General features: G+C 44.0%; 1 protein-coding gene across 7 annotated transcripts in view; it reads left to right on the top strand.

Annotated features, from left to right (window-relative positions):
* Positions 1-245: 245 nt before the first annotated feature.
* Positions 246-19,264, top strand: part of PPEF1 (protein phosphatase with EF-hand domain 1) — a 148,235-nt gene continuing 129,216 nt past the window's right edge. Inside the window, exons 1-5 of one of the 7 annotated variants that reach the window (XM_082375678.1) lie at positions 247-662; positions 892-999; positions 1,601-1,788; positions 1,898-1,950; positions 3,065-3,105. The gene's annotated coding sequence lies outside the window, so the exon portion shown is untranslated. Of the gene's footprint in view, positions 1,000-1,600; positions 1,789-1,897; positions 1,951-3,064; positions 3,106-19,264 lie in introns of all 7 variants that reach the window. The other 6 variants (XM_082375676.1, XM_082375674.1, XM_082375675.1 and 3 more) reach the window with 6 other exon arrangements.

Below are 19,264 nucleotides of genomic sequence, written 5' to 3' on the forward strand. Positions count from 1 at the left end.
ACTTTCCCGCAGCCGGGGCGTCGGCGAGGTCGGCCCGGTGGGCGGAAGGGGACAGTGCCCGGGGCGCGGCCCCTTTTGGCAGCTTCCCTCAGCCTGTGAGGGACCCGCACTTCCCCACTTTCCCCACGGGCACACTGAGCCGCTTCCGGCAGCGTTGGAAGCCTTGAGTCCGGAGCAGGGCGCACAGGAGCACCACAAGGAGTCGAAGATTCAGGCAGCGCGGGGCTAGGGGGGTGGGCTGGGGGGTCATTTTTATATTGGCCTTTGCCAGGGCTGGAAAAGGCAGCTGGTCAGTCTGCCTCTTCCCCGAGGATACAGGCTCTTAATGGTCCCCTGACCTTTTCCACAACATTCTTCCCCTTCCGAAGCCCCAGAGGGGCTAAAAATTACTGGGCTTTTGTTTGATCTTATTTGTCTGGGGTAGGGGAGGGGTGAGGAGGCCGGTATAAACAGGCCGTCTCTTTGGCTGGCGCGGGGAGGGGGAAGCAGGACCGGCCACAAGATGTGAGGGGCCCAATGCAAAATGAAAATATCAGGTTCCTTGATCATAAGTTATTGAGAATTCCACAACCATGACAGCAGAGCATTAAACGCAGCGCGGGCCCGTGAGAGTGCAGCCCATGAGCCTGCCCCTGTGCTTCCAGGACTGTGGTCCCGATAAGGTGCTGGGACCCTCCATTACGAAGGGCGCCTGTATGGTATCGTTTCTTGGTTTCCATTGTCGGTGCCGTTTGCCCTCCCCAGTGCTTCTGGATGGATCTTCGTCACCGTCCTGGGATTGCTCGCCATCCTCAAGCTTGAAAACTCACTTGAAACCATTTGGGTGGGTGGGGGGCGGCTCTTTCAGTGGTGAGTTGGAGTGGCTGAAGGCTGCGGCTGTCCTTTTCCCAGGCGTCTTCCTTTGAGGCTGGCAGAATGATGGAGAAGTGATACTAATTGTGTGAAAGCAACCCCTTCAGCCAACTCCTGTCTTCCTGGGAAGGCCCCTGGAAGAAACAGGTGGGTGGAAGGCGCACTAATCTGGGGGTGGTGATGTGGATTCTAGCGCTGCCTTGGCTACTCACTAGCTGTGTATTCTTGAACATCAGTTCACTTTCCAAGCCTCTGTATACCCCTTTGTGAAATGCATGGGCTGGACTAGACACCCCCTTTCCCCTCTGGGTCTAAATGTTATCTCTACTTTCCGGGTTGGGAAAATGGAGGCACTTATCTGCCATGTAAATTTTTCCACAGAAATAGTTAGAGGCAGGCTGGCTTAGGTTCTTTAGTACCAGGTTTCCTATATCCTAGTTAGCTCCCTGTAATGTTCATCATGGACCCCTTCCAGAATGTCTTTTTGTTGATAGGTTTCGAGAGGCCTCTTGAGCACTTGACGCTTAGGTTGTGAGCCATGAGATGACCATGGGTGGACAGCCACTAGCCAGAGGGTGAATTCATGAAAACTCCATGTCTCCTGCTAGTCAGTGAGCCATAATGACTCCCATGATGCCCAGTAATCAGTACATTTCACCCGCTGCCAAACCCTTGTCAGTTCAAAACTAGGCTGTCAAGAATTGGGCCTAAAATTACACTCACCAGTCGTGGTTTGGTTTGTCTCTAGGGAATACTTTGCCCTTCCTCGAGCTTTCTGTCTGCCCTTGCTCTAAGGGTGGGTTCACCACATGCAAGCTTTCGCCAGGTTCCCACACAAAGAAAAGAGGCTGGTACACCTCTGATGCACGCAACACAGGATTCTGCCTTTAGCAAAAAAGAGGGAGACTTTTGTTCCACTCCTCTGCTGCCTTCAAGGTGTATTCACAATCTCTGTTGCTAGTAAAGTGCAATATGGTTTACAAAGCACTTTCACATACATTCCTGTGAGGTAGCCATGGTAAGTATTACTATCTCCATTTTTCAGCTGAAGAACTTGAAGCCAAAGAGTTCGAATGCCTTGCCGAGACCATTCTGCTGGTGAGTGGCAGGGCTGGGCTCATACTCAGTTTTCTGATACCTAAGTGATGTGGGGAGGCCCTTGTTCATAGAGGCTACATGTTGTTCCCATAAGTGCCATTGGTCTCTTGTAATATTTTGTATGCATGCCAGTGGATACCTTTTTTGTCTTTTGTAATTTTTAAATGAAATCCCTAAAAGCCAGAACTAAGAGCCTGTCGTAAACCGCTGTTGATGACTTTCACCTTGATACCACCAGCGTCATGGCTAGTGCCGCAGCTGGCCACAGTTTCCCTTGGCACTTTAGTCTGTTCAGTCAGATTTGTGAGGCCTGTCACCCCCGGGTCTGCCCATAATCATCTGAACAACTACCAGAGAAACAAACAAACTAGCAAATAAAGACTAGAAGTCACTTCAAACTTTTTGAGTCCTCTGATTTCTCAGGTGTTTAGTGTGGCTTTCCCCAGTGTTTGGCTTCACTGATGGTTTCCTCACTGATGGCTTCCTTCACTGATGGTTTGGCTTTCGTCAACCAAGGAAACCATGGCCCCAAACACCGAGCTGACTTAGGAAGCTCCATTGACCTGATTTCATTTAGAAATGATTGTACTTTGTCTTTCAGTGTATATTCAAGTACTTACTAAGGAAAGTGAGTGGTTACCTTAGTATGGCAGAGTTCACCTTATTTTTCCCCTTTTACGGCTCATCAAAACATTTGAAACTAGCCTGTTGGGATGGGTATTCGTTACTTTTTGCCCACCTACCTTTTCATAGTTAATTACATCCCTCAGTCTTCTTACCCAGTTCAAGTTCTGTGGTCATTTTTATCACTCCTTTGCCCCTTTGTTGCTTGCACTTGTTGGCAAAATCAGTCTGTTAAATCCACCTGTTTCCCCACTCCACCTCTGAATATGGCCCCAGGAGGAACACACCTTCAGGCCTACTGGTTTCACATTAAATTCTTGAGTAAGTACCTCAAATGTGTTCTTAATGCGGCCTAGAATCATGTCTACTTTCCCTGTCCATTCATTTTCCACCTCACTTAGAGGACAGGTTCATGTCTTCTCTCCCTAAACTTCCTGTACCTCCTTCCCCAACCTCACCTACAGCTGATGACCTTGCTTCCTTATTTCAGTGAAAAAAAAAATGCAAGCAACCTGAAGAGAACTTCCACAGGTAAGCCCCACATCTGCTCACCTGCCTGCATCTGTGCCCTCCTAGATCTAGACCAGGGCCCTGCCTCTAGATCAGGGATTTCCTACCACAGCCCTGTTGACATTTGGGACCGGGTAACTCTGTCGTGGGGGGCTGTCCCGTGTATTGTAGGGTGTTGCACAGCATTCCTGGCCTCGACTCACTAGATGCCCATAGCACCATCCCCTGAGTTGTGAGAACCCAAAATGTTCCCTGGGGGAGGGGGCAAAATCTTGGGGGCTATCTGCCGATGTCCGGAGACGCTCTGGGCTGTCGGGGTTAGTGTGCTACTGGCATCTAGTGCGTAGAGACCAGGGATGTAGTGAAACATTCTGCAGCGCACAGAACAGCCACCCACCACAAGAAATAACTGGGCCCCAAATGTCAATCGTGCCATGGTTAAGAACTGCCCTAGATGACTTGTTTGAGTTCCTGTCGACACCCAGCCCTCCACCTGCGCTTGCCTACTCAAGGAAAGCCCTGCAACAACTCCCCTCTTTCTCCTGCATCTTTATTTATTTATTACTATTATTTTTTTAAATTTTATTTTATTTAAAAAATTTTTTTAAATTTTTGGCTGCATTGGGTCTTCATTGCTGCACGTGGGCTTTCTCTAGTTGCGGCAAGTGGGGGCTACTCTTCGTTGCGGTGCGCAGGCTTCTCACTGTGGTGGCTTCTCTTTGTTGCAGAGCACAGGCTCTAGGCACGCCGGCTTCATTAGTTGTGGCACTGAGTTTGTGTAGTTGTGGCACTGAGGTTCCATAGTTGTGGCTTGCGGGCTCTAGAGCGCAGGCTCAGTAGTTGTGGCACATGGGCTTAGTTGCTCCGCGGCATGTGGGATCTTCCCGGACCAGGGCTCGAACCCGTGTCCCCTGCATTAGCAGGCAGATTCTTAACCACTGCACCACCAGGGAAGTCCCTCTCCTGCATCTTTATTTACCTCCTCTATTGGATCATTCCCGTCAGCATACAAACATGCTGCAATTTTTAAAAAAATTTTATTTATTATTTATTTGGTTGCACCAGGTCTTAGTTGCGACCGGTGGGCTCCTTAGTGTGGCTTGCCAGCTCCTTAGTTGTGGCATGCGAACTCTTAGTTGCGGCATGCACGTGGGATCTAGTTCCCCAACCAGGGATTGAACCCAGGCCCCCTGCGTTGGGAGCTCAGAGTCTTAACTGCTGCGCCACCAGGGAAGTCCCATACTGTAATTTTATTCTCATCATTAAAAAATAATCTCTTAATCTCATTGCTGCCTCAACTACTCCCATTTCTCTGCTCTCCTTTATAGCAAAACTCTTAGAAAATGTGTCTTTAGGTGCTCTCTCCGGTTCCTCTCCTCCTCTTGGAAGCACTTTCCCCTCCCAGCTTTTAGGATGCCACCCTCTCCTGATTTTTGCTTCCTACCTCACCAGTCACCCTTCTCAGTCACCTTTGCTTTATCTCATCTCTTTGACCTCTAAACATGGGTGTTCCACAGGTCTCAGTTCGTGGACTTTTCTATTCATTCTCACCACTCTGGTGACCTCATTTAATCTAATGGCTTTAAATATGCTCTGTAACCTAGATGAATTCCAAATTTATATCTCTAGTCCAGACTTTTCTCCCAAACTCCAAATCTACCTGCTATACATGTCCATTTAAATGTCTAATAGGTATCTCAGTCCTATTCTGTCTGTGTCTAAACTCCCGATCTCCACCCCCTCTCCTTTCTCAGTCTTCCTTGTCTCAGATAAGGGCAACCTCGTCTTTCCAGTTATTTAGGCCTCAAACATAGAGAAAAATGGAAGAAATCATACTTGATTCTTTTTTTCCCCTCACACTTCAAATCTAATCTCACTAGCGAATCCTATTGGCTGCACCTTCAAGATCTATCTAGAATCTAATCACTTTCTACCATCTGCCCTGCTACCATACTAATCAAAGCCACCATCACTTTTTGTCTGGATCATTGTCGAGAACCTCATGTTCTGGCCTCCCGGCTTCTGCCGTTTTCTGCCTACAGACTATTCTCCACACAGTAGCCAGTGATCCTTTTTTTTTTTTTAAACTTAGGAATTATTACAACTTTTTTTTTAATTTATTTATTATTTATTTATTATTTATTTTTGGCTGTGTTGGGTCTTTGCCTCCGTGCGAGGGCTTTCCCAAGCTGCGGCAAGCGGGGACCACTCCTCATCGCGATGCGCAGGCCTCTCACCATCGCGGCCTCTCTCGTTGCGGAGCACAGGCTCCAGACGCGCAGGCTCAGCAGTTGTGGCTCACGGGCCCAGTTGCTCCGCGGCATGTGGGATCCTCCCAGACCAGGGCTCGAACCCGTGTCCCCTGCATTGGCAGGCAGATTCCCAACCACTGCGCCACCAGGGAAGCCCGAGTGATCCTTTTAAGACCTAAGTTAGATCGTGTCACTTCTGCTCAAAACCCTTCAATAGCTCCCCACCTTAACTAGAAAGAAAGCCAGAGCCTTACAGTGGCTTGCAAGGCCCTACATGATCTGATCTTCCATTTATTACCTCTCTGATCATATATCCTATTACATTGCCTTTACAAGACCACACTTGCCTGCTTGCTGTTCTTCAAACACAGTAGGACTCTTCTGCCTCAGGGCCTTTGCACCTGCTGTTCTCGCAGCCTTTACTGCTCTTTCCCTAGGTCGCCCCATTGCTTGCTGTCTCATCTTGCTCAGGTATTTGCCCAAATATCTTCTCAGTGAGGCCTTTCCTGACTGCCCTATTTAAAAATTGCTATTTTCCTTTCCCCTTCACCCTGGAAACTCAGTATCCCCCTTTCCTGCTTTATTTTTCTCTACAGTGCTTGTCGCTATCTAATTTTCTAGATATTTACTTATTTCTAGATATTGTCTGTCCCCTATCATTCTCAACTAGAATGAAAGTTCCGTGAGGCATGGATTTGGTTTTGTTCACTGCTGTATTCCACAGAACCTAAGTAGCGCCTAGTACATAGTAACCACTCAATGAATATGTCTTGAATGTATCTGTTCAGGGTTGGGGAATGACTCACGCCAGGTCAGTCCCAATCACAGCTAATCCTGGGCCTTTGTGTGAATTCCTGAGAAGAGACATTTCCGTGTTCACCCTGGACTCAACGTGAGCTAATCCAGAGGCTGGAGGTTCTGCTGCCATCTGATTATTGCATTGTATCAGACGGGGCTCTGAGTCGGGTTTACTGACTCTTGCAACTGAAGGAGTCCTGATGGTTCACGTCTAAAATGTTGGGCATCACCGCAGTGGCTGGCAGTGCTTCCCTGGCTCAGACACTGGAAAGTTTTGTTGCCCTCGGTTCCCAGGAAATGCGAAAAGAGGCTGATGGTCATGGGAATCGCCGCTTTGGCAGGTCAGGGCTTTGGTTTTCCGACGTCCTGGGCAGCCATCAGTTCTCAGATGCAGCAGGGCACTTGTTCCCACGTATTACAGTAACCAGGAAGGTTGAGGTTACAGAGTGGCAACACATCTGTGGCAGATACTGCTAGTTGCTTATCCAATATCCATTCTTCTTTTTGTCAGTAATAAAAATAAGAAGAATAAACATTTCTATAATGCTTGCTATGTATTAGAGACTATTCAAACTCTTTACTCATATTAACTCATTTAATCCTCACAAGAACCCTGTGAGAAAGGTATTGTTACTATGCTTAGTTTACAGATGAGAAAACCAAAGCACAGAATAATTAGGTAACTAAGTCACACAGGTAGTAAATAAAGGAGTGGGGTTTTAACACCCAGGCCATCTGGCTCTATAGGCTGTATTTAACCTTTACACTGCACTCCCTGATTTTGTTTGACTCAGCAATGTGTCCAGCTAAAACAGTTTGATTTCCCAGGTTTGCTTACAGCTAGAAGAGACTGTGTAACACAGTTCTGGCCAATGACTTGTATGGAAGTAGTTGGGCTTACAAAACCATTTCTTTAAAAGGAGATAGACTCAGCTGGTATGCCCCATTTTGCCCTTAGCTTCACTTTCTCCTCAGAATGCAAATGTGATGCTGGAGGGAGAGCAGCCATTTTGTGACCATGAGTTGACAGTTATGAGGAAGAAAGCTACATTGCTCAGCAGAAAGAAGGAAGGTACCTGGGTCCCAGCCCCAAATTTACTACTTCCAGACTCCTGGTTATACGTGAAAAGTAAAATCCCTAATCTTTAATGCTACTGTTTAGTGGGAGTTTCAGTTATACGAGGGAAAATACAATCACTACTGATTCAGCATTTCCACATTTCTCTCCTATACCATTTTGACAGTGTCTTTAATCTGCCCACCAGCTACTGAGGGACTGCTCCTCACTGTCCCAGTCCCTTGATTGAAGTTGTTTATTGTCACATACCTGCAGTATGTCTAGGAGCTCAGTGTTTGGTAGTGTGGGAATTTTTTGGGTTGTTTTTTTTAAGTGTATGACATGGCCCCATCTCAAGGAGTTTGAAGAACATTAATTAACCCAAAGGACTGATTTATTCCAAGATATTAATGGATGATAATGGCTTGATGTGGTTTTTCCTAACTTTGGATGTTACTGAATTTTAATTAGACCCTGTCTTCTTCTTTCTTAAAGAAGAAACTCAAAAGAGAAGGCAGAGGGGCAGGGTGATATGCAAAAGCCTGTCTAAAAGGAAAGATGGCCTCGTGTAGTATTCCCCTCAACACCAGCTATATATAATCTACAAAATCATCTGCAATCACATTCAATGAGCTTAGATTTGATAGCCGCTCAAGAGAGAAAGAGATCAGCTGAAAATACTTTGTCTCCCCCTCCCTTATTTATGTGACTTGAGATGCTTCCAGTTTCTAAAGTCACTCCCCTGGGACTATGCGTCCAGCCAATGCTAATTGGTGACGGAAATGAAATTTCACTCTACTGCCACCAAACTTACTGTCTTTAGATTTAAGTGGATTCAGCTGTGCACACAATGGGACTTGCCTCTAAGCTTTCCTCATAGTCTGATGGGAAGATTTCAAGAATGGTGGAGGTGTTAAACAAAGATCATCTTATCTGTTTGTATTACTGATTTTAAGTGTTTGTGATTTTTTGGATACAGTTAGGGTACAGTCTGAAGGCTATATATAATAATAAAACCAAAACCAATTAATAGGTTGTTTAACTCAGTTAGAGGCTGTCTGCAGGCTAGCAGCTTTCCTTTGCTAAATCCCGTTAAAATGCAGTGAGTTCTATTTTGTGCAGAATGAGCAGGCTGCCATGACAACTGTCTGTGAATATTATTTCAATATTAGTCATAGGTTTCCAGTGTCTGCCTCCGGGTCCAACGTTCATTCTAAAACCCAGATGCACATCTGTTCTTAAAGGAGTTCTCCTGGACGTGTTTACAAAAAACAAAAACAAAACAGTTTCAGCCGGCTGGGGTTTTTTTCTTTTGGAAGAGAAATTTGAATGAATTCACACAATTGCAAATGGTAGATTTTATTGCTGTTTCTTTTCTTTGGGAAAGGCGATTTGGATATGAATTTTTTATTGTACTTGACTGTAGATTTGATTAAATAGATTAAATAGGAGCCCGGAGATTACTCATATTGCCTGTCTTTAGTTACATGCCCACCTGAACACTCCCTTTTGCCAGGAGAAGAGGATGTGCGAGCTGCCTAGGCCTGTGTTATGTGCCCAGCCCTGGGCAGTCACTGTTGCTTGGGAAGTGGGCTCATGCTGATTGAATTAAGCCAGTCAAGTCTCACACTTAGAGTGGAGGGTGGTGTCAATCCCATGCAAACCACAGGGCTTAGAATGGGGAGAGGGTTGATCTCATAAAGGAAAATTGGGGTACTATTGCGAGGGATCGAGGGGAATACTTGTCGGCCACCTGGTTAGGCAACAAAATGCTGAGCAAATAATAACATTTACTGAATACTAACTGTAAGCCAGGCATCACTCAAACAGCTTTACGAGTGTATTGCTTAGAGAATATTTGGCTGCGTGTGATGAGGTAAATGATGAAATAACAGGGACTTAACACAGAGGGCTTGGCTTTTATCTCATGTGATATGAAGTTAGGAAAGAAGCAACTTCACATCATCATCTGTGTCCCAGGCTCATCCTTCAGTCTTTCTGCAATATCATTCTCAGCATGAGCCTCTCTTCCTAAGGCACTCAAGAGGGCTGCTCCTTCTCCAGGCATTATGTCATGGTTCCAGGCACAGTGGGGGAAGGGCAAAAAGGAAAGGGCTCATGACAGCTGAGTCTTGTCTTTTTTAGCAGAAAAATTGCTTTTCTGGGAGCCTCAGCCAGTAGATTTCAGCTTATATCGTATTGGCCAGAACAGAGTCACATGACCACCCCTAACTGCGAGGGATCCTAGCAAATCAAGTTTTGGTGGCTGAGTCCATTGCCACCTAGAATAAAATTGAGACTTTATTGGTAAGGAAGAAAGGAGAATAGATACTGGCTAGGCAACTAGCAGTGGCTGCCACAATATGTATGAACCCATTTATTCCTTACATCAACCCAGTGTGGGTGGTGCTATTACTATCCTGGATTTTAAGAAACAGGCACAGAGAGGTCATGTAATTTTCCCAAGCTCACACACAGCTGTTAAGTGGTGGAGCTAGAAAATTACCCCAAGCAATCTGACTCTGGAACTGAATTCTCTGATGCTCCCAGACACATCCCGACCCACCGGTCAGACCACATTTCTTCTCCAGGATGTGTAACCACTCAGGAAATTTAGGCCTCTCCTAGAAATGGTAGCTAATATCTGTTTAGCACTTTATAGTTTATGAAGAATTTTCCACTTAGATTATTCCATTTAAATATTATTATCCCCATATTAAAAATGAGAAGACTGAGGCCCAGAGAAGTAATAAAAGTTACCTAAGGTGCCCAGCTTGTAAGTGGCAGAGCTGATGTTTCCTCGAAATTACAAGAACTTACTCCTGGTCCCCTTTCCTAATCCTCCTATTCTTCCACGCACAGAGACTTCATTTTTAATTTTTAAAAATGACAGTAGTTTGCTCCAGACCCTATATTAACTTCGCAACCTTCTCAGGAAAAACAATGCAGAGAAATCTTGGCTCTCTCACCAACTGGTTTTCCTAGTGTCCTTTTCATGTAGCCATACCAACAGGATCATGGCGTATCAGCAGGAATTGTGTTTAGTAGTGAGAAACAGAGACCTAAGCGGGGAGGTTATTCTTATCTCATGTAATGTAAAATCCAGAACTTCATTCAAAATGTGAGAGTATTCATTACAAATAGCTCTTATCTACCTGTTAAAGTAAAAGAGTCATTAAACGTATAGAAATTGCCTGTCCTTAGTTACATCAGGTTAATTTGTATTACATTTCCTTAAAACCACTTTGTAAATCAAACTTATTACAAAATAAGAATAACAGTCCACCTCACTGGGGTAAATTAGTGAAGTTTTAGTACATTACTGATACCTCAGTTTGCTTATAATTGTTATTTCTCTCATTCTTTCCAAATATTTGAAATCTTTAGCTTATGGCATTGTTTGATTTATACATCACAACATTCTCTTGTTCTGGTGATACTACTGAATTGACCGTAAAAATCACAAAAGCATTGTAGAATATAGTTTGACTTTAAAAGTCATGAAAGAGTGGGTTGAAAAAGAGAGATTTAAACAAATATCATACTGTGTTATGAGGCAGTGCCTCTCAAAGTGTGCTTTACCATCACTTGGGAATTAATTAGAAATACAGATTCATGAGCCCTACTCCAGACCTACTAAATCAGAACCTCTAGGGGCTGGGCCCAGGAATCTGTGTTTTAACAGGATCCCCAGGTTATCTATAAGTACATCAGAGTTTGAGAAGCACTGTTTTAGAGAGTTTTATGTAAATGACACTCACAGATTGTGCCCTCTTTGGGATATTGGTGAAGATACTAACTTCAGCTTTAGTAAACTAAGACCTATATTAAACCCTAGATTCTCCTTTGAAAGTCTCCAAATCATAGAGTCCAGTTATGTACTCCCGGTCACTGAACCTTAATTCAAGTGTATGCTTGACTCCATTCCCCTATCAGCACTTTTTCAACTAAGTAATCAGTATTTGTCTTTCCGATGTCAGTTTAAAGATCAACCTCAGGTACTTCCCTGGTGGTCCAGTGGTTAAGACTCCACACTCCCAATGCAGGGGACATGGGTTCGATCCCTGGTCGGGGAACTAAGATCCCACCTGCCGTGCTGTGCGGCCAAATAAAATAAAATTAAAAAAAAAAAATGTTATCTTCAGAAGCTTTTGCTTGACCTCCTGACTCACTCTTATAATACATGTACTTCTCCTTTGCAATTTCACATTTATTTTTATGATTATTTGATTAACGTTTACTTCCCCCACAAGGCTATAAACTTCATGAGGGAAGGAACCAACCTTGTCAGTTCTGTTGGTAGTATATCCCCAGGGTCTAGAACAGTGCCTTGCACACAATAGATGCTCAACAAATATTTGTTGAATGAATGTATGAATAAAACCAAGACAAGAATAAGTTTTTGTTTTGTTTTGTTTTTGGCTGCGGCTTGTGGGATCTTAGTTCCCCAATCAGGGGTGGAACCCGGGCCCATGGAAGTGAAAGTGCCGAGTCTTACCACTGGACCGCCAGGGAATTCCCAAGAATAAGTATTCTTAAACTAAAAACTTTTCCACAGTCTTCACCATAAACTCTTAGTCATCTGAGGCAATACTAACAAGTGTTTTGAAAAGAAAGCCGTGGATCTTTCCTCGGCCTTGCTTTAGGTAATAGTTTCAACATTCCTCTATGAAACCAACTGTTGTTGTCTGTGTTCATAAAAACAAAAATGGTTGAAAGGGAGGCAACGGTTGGCAAAAAGAAAGCTTGAAGAACCTGGGACCTGCCTTCCCAGTACGCAGGAAGTGGTTCTCTCAGCCAGGTTGTGTTGTTCACATTCTGCTGGCAGGTACTGTCATACCTGCCTCCATCATTGTGGGGTTGCCAAGGCAACCTATTAAAGACTAATTCTAGAATCTACCTCTGGAAAATTCCAGATGAGCCTGAGGAATCCTCTTCAAGTAAATCTACAAGCGTGACGATGGATTGTGTCCTGAGCCTGCAGGTCAGACTAAAAGATTCAGCAACCAGCAAAGTGAAAATCTAGGAGTCTGTTTTCCTTCAACCTGTGTGGAACAGGTAAAACTTAGAGGGAAGGATAAAAACTCTTAAAGTAGCAGATAAACTGAATGAAATCTGGGTAGACATGGAACTATATGTTTAAAAGTTAGCCTTCCTCTGTCTAGTTGTTTGGCCAACTCTAGTAGAGTTAATGTTTTGTGTATGGAGTTTGTCATACTTTAATATATATTGTATTGGAGCTATCTTTTAGAAAGGTATTTATTTGTTATTATTATTTTGGTCACACCGTGCAGCCTGCGGGATCTTAGTTCCCCAACCAGGGATCAAACCTGTGCCTCCTGCGTTGGGAGCGCAGAGTCTTAACCACTGGACTGCCAGGGAAATCCCTGGAGCTATCTTTATAGGGTGGAATTGGATCACCTTGATGTAATAGAAAGAGTACTGGCCACCAAGTTGTACAACTATGATGTTGGGGAGACTACTTAAACTCTTTGGGCCTGGTTTCCTCTCCCATAAAATGAAGGGCCTTTCTGAACAAGTCCAGAGGACCAGAGTATCTTACCATATCACAGGCTCACCTGTTACAGAGCTCTGGGCCAAGGCCCTCGTGATGATCTTGCAAGGGGACTCCGTTGTCTGTGCCTAGGTCAGTTTTGCCCAATTCGCAGTGCTTTGACATGAGAGGGAATTGCATAAATGTGTATTCTTTGTTTTACATTTGTCTTGGAATGACAGATTATAGCTCCTGCAGAAGGAAAAATAGAAGGAATTACATTGCTCTGCCATTGACTCATGCTAGATGTCAAACTGAGGCGCCTGCAAAACGCAAGCACATGCAAGCTAAACGAACAGATTGTGGCAATATTTAAAAATATCACAACTCTCTAAATAAGAAGCAGTTCTGATAAGCCTATTTGGAATTCATGCAAAACACCCATAAACTCTGAAAATCTGAATTGTACATTGCCAAGGTAGATTACTCTGTGCAGTAATTATAGATAAAGGCATATTGGATTATATGATAATATGTCTCCCTTGGTTTACAGATACCCCTCTCTCCTGGGCCTCTTCCTTTCCGGACTGTTGCTTTTTTAGTCTCCTTTGTTTGCTCCTTCCTTCTCATTCCCTTTAAATGTCCCTATTCCCCCGGGCTTCTGATTTTGCCCCTATAGCCTTGTGACTTTACAAGCTCTCCCTGCCTGTTTTATCTTCTCTAATCACTTCAGCTGTTATCGGTAACCTGATGACCTCTTTAATCAGAATCTGCAGACCTGATTTATTTTCTGGGCTTTAAAAGGAGCTTCTACTGGCTATGGGACATTTTAACTCGTTATTTTTCTCCACCATAAACACGCCTGTCCCCCTTCATGTCCTACCCCATACCCGGTAACACTCTCTACCGCAATTAATGGCGTCACTCACTAGACCATAAATGACGAGAGGGCAGGGACCATGTCTGTCTTATCCACCACTGTACCCCCAGGGCCCAGTGCAGTGCCTGGCACCCAGTGAGCATTGTTGAAGAAGTGATGAATCCATCTGGTATTCCAAACTAGGACCCTTGGAATCATTCTGGATGCCTCTGTCCCCCTTGCTACCTGTACCCAGTCTGGGACCTGTGGGACTTATTACCTAAAAGACTTTCACATTAAAAAGCAAAAGGCCTTCACATTTGGCCCCTCGTCTCCACTGCCACTGCTTTAATTCAGCACTTATCATCCATCTCCTGGATCCTTGCAGGAGCTTCCTCATTGGTCTTTCTCTGTCTGGCTTTTTCCCAGCTCATCACATCTGACCTTCAGAGTGATCTTCCTAAAGTGTGAATCTAATCAGATTACTCTTAGGCTCCCCTTCACTTAAACAGAGTTTGCAATCTGGCAGCCTCACCCCAGAGTCTATACAGTGTTTTGAGAAAATGAGAATTACTGCATTTCATTGATTCTAAGATGCACATTTTTTCACATTTTAGCACCTCTGAAATTGGAACGTGCCTTAAAATCGATGGAGTGTCATTGTTTGATGGGTGGCTTTTTTCTTTCTTATTCGTACATAAAATAATAATACACTTTGTAATCGATGGCATCTTATAATTTGTAGAAGTATACTCATACTGACATTTAAAAATAGGGAGATTTTACAGAAAAGTATGTCAGTTTCTCTTGAAAAATTACACTGGGTAACACTGGGCCAGGATTTCTGGATGGCAGCCTAAGAGGGAGCTACTGGTAAGTAGCAGCTGCCTCATTTAGACAAGAACTCTCTAGAATGTCCCATCATTTCCACCCAGGCTGCTTTATTCATTTATATTATGTACTCCAGCTTATGTAAGCATTTGAAATTGCAATCCCTAACTGACAGATTAAAGTATGAATTCTTTGCTGCGATTTTCAAGAACAGTCACACTTGGCACCAGTCTGCCTCCTCAGGTTCACATCCCCATCCTCTGCTGTATACACCCTCTATCCCCTAGTCTCAGGAAACATTACTCAAATGTAACCTGCTCCCGAGTTCCCTGGAATGCCTTTCTCCACTTTGTATGCTCCAGGAAGCATTACCTGACTTGCCCTGGCAGGGCTCATATCCTTCTGGGCTCCAATAGCACATGGCATATCTCTGTACCTACACCTCCTGTCTTGAAATTATTTGTGGACGGGCCCGTGTCCCTCATTACACTGTGAACCTGGTAGGGAAATGAATCAGACTGTGTTCATTGTTGTATCCCTGCCTCGTAGCTAGAACTTGCTCAGTAAGTATCTGTTAAGTAAAGGATGGATGGGGTGCGTTTTCTCACTGGGATCTCTGTTTTTTGAGTTTTGCCCATGTATAGAGAGCTAAAAGTGAAGTCAGAGGGAAAGGCAAGTGTTTTCCTTAGTGCTCGTAGTTTACAGCAGCAGACACTGCTTCTGGCTGTGCTTTAAGAAGGCCCTTGGCAGTCAGAGTCAGCCCATGGACACTTTAATATCTACAGACCCAAAGGTGCTAAGCCAGAGCCAGCTCTGAAGTTTTTTAAAAAATTTATTTTTAAATTAGTGTACAGTAAAACCAACTTGTACAGTTCTGTGAATTTTAACACATGGGTAGATTAGTGTTACCACCACCATAATCAGGATACAGAACATCGCCTCCAAAACTCCCTCTTGCTATTCCTTTGTAGTCATATCCCCCCCCACCCCATAAACCTTGGCAACCATTAATCAGTGTTCCATTACTACAGTTTTGTCTTTTCGAGAATGTCATATAAGTGTACTCAACGTTTTAAGCCTGGCTTCTTTCAGCATAATGCCTTTGAGATTCATCCAGCTTGTGTGTATCAGTAGTTTGTTCCTTTTTATTGGTAAATAATATTCCATTGTATGGATGTCCCACAGTTTGTGTATCCATTCACTCATTGAAGGACATTTGGGATGTTTTCGGTATTTGACCATATGAACCTGTGTACAGGTTTTTGTATGAATATAAGCTTTCATTCCTTTGGTGTAAATATCCACGGATGGGTAGGATTGCTATGTCATATGGCAAGTGCCATATGCATGTTCAACTGTATGAAAAACTACCAAACTATTTTTTCAGAGTGGCTGCACCATTTTGCATTCCCACCAGCAAAGTATAAGAGTTCTAGTTGCTCCATATCCTAGGCAGCACTGGATATTATTAGAAGTTTTAAAAAATCTAATAGGTGTACAGTGTTAGCTCACTGTGCTTTTTTTTTTTTAACGTCTTTATTGGAGTATAATTGCTTTACAATGCTGTGTTAGTTTCTGCTTTATAACAAAGTGAATCAGCTATACATATACATATATCCCCATATCTCCTCCCTCTTGTGTCTCCCTCCCTCCCACCCTCCCTATCCCACCCCTCTAGGTGGTCACAAAGCACCGAGCTGATCTCCCTGTGCTATGTGGCTGCTTCCCACTAGCGATCTGTTTTACATTTGGTAGTATATATAAGTCCATGCCACTCCCTCACTTTGTCCCAGCTTACCCTTCCCCCTCCCTGTGTCCTCAAGTCCATTCTCTACATCTGCGTCTTTATCCCTGTCCTGCCCCTAGGTTCATCAGAACCTTTTTTTTTTTTTTTAGATTCCATATATATGTGTTAGCACACGGTATTTGTTTTTCTCTTTCTGACTTACTTCACTCTGTATGACAGACTCTAGATCGATCCACCTCAATACAACTAACTCAATTTCGTTTCTTTTTATGGCTGAGCAATATTCCATTGTATATATGTGCCACATCTTCTTTATCCATTCATCTGTTGATGGACACTTAGGTTGCTTCCATGTCCTGGCTATTGTAAATAGCGCTGCAATGAACATTGAAAAATATGGAATGCTTCACGAATTTGCGTGTCATCCTTGCGCAGGGGCCATGCTAATCTTCTCTGTATCGTTCCAGTTTTAGTATATGTGCTGCCGAAGCAAGCACTCTCACTGTGCTTTTGATTTTCATTTCTGCTTCCTTGAATCCAGTCTGGGGGAATTGGAGGGGAAAAAGTGGTCAACTCACCACCAGCGTGGTGGTACTTCAAACTCTGATCTTCCTCAGTATGGCTTCTGCTATTTACTTTCTAGAGTCCTTGTGTTACTTATTTATTGCTGTATAACAAATTACAAAAAACTTAGAGGCTTAAAACGCTCATTTGTGATCTCACAGCTTCTGTGGGTCATGAATCCGGACAAAGCTTACATGGGCCCTCTACTTCAGGATCTCTCACAAGCTGCTGCAATCAAGGTGTTGGCTGGGCTGCAGTCATCTTAAGGCTTAATTGGGGAAGGATCTGCTTCCAAGCTCACGTGGTTGTTGGCAAGATTCAGTTCCTTGAGGTCTGACTGAGGGCCTCAGTTCCTTGCTGGCTTTTGGCCAGAGACTTCCCTCAGTCCTGTGTCATGTGGGCCTCTCCAACACGGCAGCTTACTTCATCAAAAGCACACGAGTTGTGAAGGCAATAGAGAGAGTCTGCTAGCAAGACAGAAAGTCACAGTCTTTCATAACTTAGTCACGGAAGTGACAGGCCAACACATTTGCCATATTCTGTTGATTAGAAGGCAGTCACTAGGTCAAGCCTTATACTGAAAGGGAGGAGATTACACAAAGGCATGAACACCAGGAGGCAGGGATCATTAGGAGCCATCTTGGAATTTGCCAGTCTTCAAATAGCTGGCCCATGGATTCTGTCCAGGTTTTGGTTTTTTTAAAAATAAATTTATTTATTTAATTTATTTATTTTTGGCTGTGTTGGGTTTTCATTGCTGTGCGCGGGCTTTCTCTAGTTGCGGTGAGCGGGGGCTACTCTTCGTTGCGGTGCACGGGCTTCTCATTGCTGTGGCTTCTCTTGTTGCAGGCGCACGGGCTTCAGTAGTTGGGGCTTGAGGGCTCTAGAACGCAGGCTCAGTAGTTGTGGTGCACCGGCTTAGTTGCTCCGTGGCATGTGGGATCTTCCCGGACCAGGGCTCGAACCCTTGTCCCCTGCATTGGCAGGCAGATTCTTAACCACTGCACCACCAGGGAAACCCTTTGTCCAGGTTTTATAGCTTCATTCCGTGGGAGAGACAGGATAGAGTGGGTAGAGTGTCCTTATTCCCTCTTACTCTCTGTGAAGCTTTTTCATTTGATTTATGAACATTCAAGGTTAATGTAAGGAGTTTTTTTGTTTGTTTTGTTTTGCTTTGTTTTAAACTCAAGCCATCTAGGACATAGCTAGGGTTAGATTATCAGTGGTCAAAATTTAAATCCTGGTATCTACTAATCTTGTATTTATTAAGTCACAACCATGGAAAGCTCAACTTTTGTACCCAAGATGGAGCCTTTCAATGATGAATTTATAAACTTCAACACAGGACAGCTATTTCAGCCTGCCATTGTGGCTGCTGACCAGGTGACCCCAATAGACAGATCTGCCCAGCCCTGACCTTTATGAATTTCTTTCACCTGATAGTGACTTATAACCCACCTTTGATTTATTTTAATAACTTTCTAATGACTTGCCAAATATGACCTCTCTTTTCTCCTACTTAATGTGGTTTTTCAGTACCCAGAACTCATCCCTGGAAATATGCTTGATCCTTTCTCTTTATGAAAATGTAAAACTACTTAGTATTCCTTCCCTCTCTTCAAAAGAAAGCAGGCTCTTTAAATCAAGGTTCTTCAAATGTTTTTGATCATGAACCTCTCGCAGTGAAAGCTTTTTGAGAATGGACTTCTGATACAGTTATATTTATTTACTTACAACTACTACTACTGAACTCATATTTGTTTACATTACCAAACATAAACGAAAATAGAAAATTCAGAAAGAATAAGAAAATATGAGTTCTAATATTGTACTTTCTATTGTCCAACACACCTTCTGTGTATTTACTGTGGGGCAGGTACCTCAGTTTGGAGACTGCTAGGTGCTAGGAAGCTGGGATTGGGTGTGATTGCTTACCACTGGTCCTGAAATGGAACAGGACCCTGTGGAGCCCTCCCAGGTACAGATCCTTTCTGTGTCCCCTGTTTCTTGTTTGTACGAAATAGGCTTCATTCAGTCTCCTTGACCTTCCTGGAGTTCCAAAGGGCAGATTCAAACAGTTGCTAATCAGAGAAGGGAGGGAATGCAGAAACAGGGAAGGAGCTGTCAAGAAACAACAGTGCAGCAGGGTCCTGGTTCCTCCTCAAGTAATACACTAACAATACCTTTGAGTTCTTCTGCAGGGAACTAAGGCCCCACCCAGGTGGAGGATGGTAACTTCAGGCTGAGCACAAGCTCCCAGGAACTCTGCCCTGTTACCTCACCACAGACTTTAAAGTCTGAACACATTGGAAGATAAGGAAGACTCTGACCACCCTCCCCAAATGATTCTCCCTTTAAAAACTTTCATGGTTGAACAGAATCTTCAGAGTTGGTTTTTGGACACTAGCCCACCTTCTCCCCAGGTTGCCGGCGTCCTGAATAAAGCAGCCTTTCCTTTCCAGCCAACACTGAACCTGAGTTTGGTAACAGCCCCAGCACCAGAGGGCTAGCTGAGAGTTGTCAGAGCTGGAAGGCCAGCCCCATCTGAGTTCCCCACTTTGGCGCTATCAGGTATTAA

This window comes from Balaenoptera borealis (genome assembly GCF_965194805.1).
Source record: "Balaenoptera borealis genome assembly, chromosome: X".
Classification (NCBI taxonomy): Eukaryota; Metazoa; Chordata; class Mammalia; order Artiodactyla; family Balaenopteridae; genus Balaenoptera; species Balaenoptera borealis.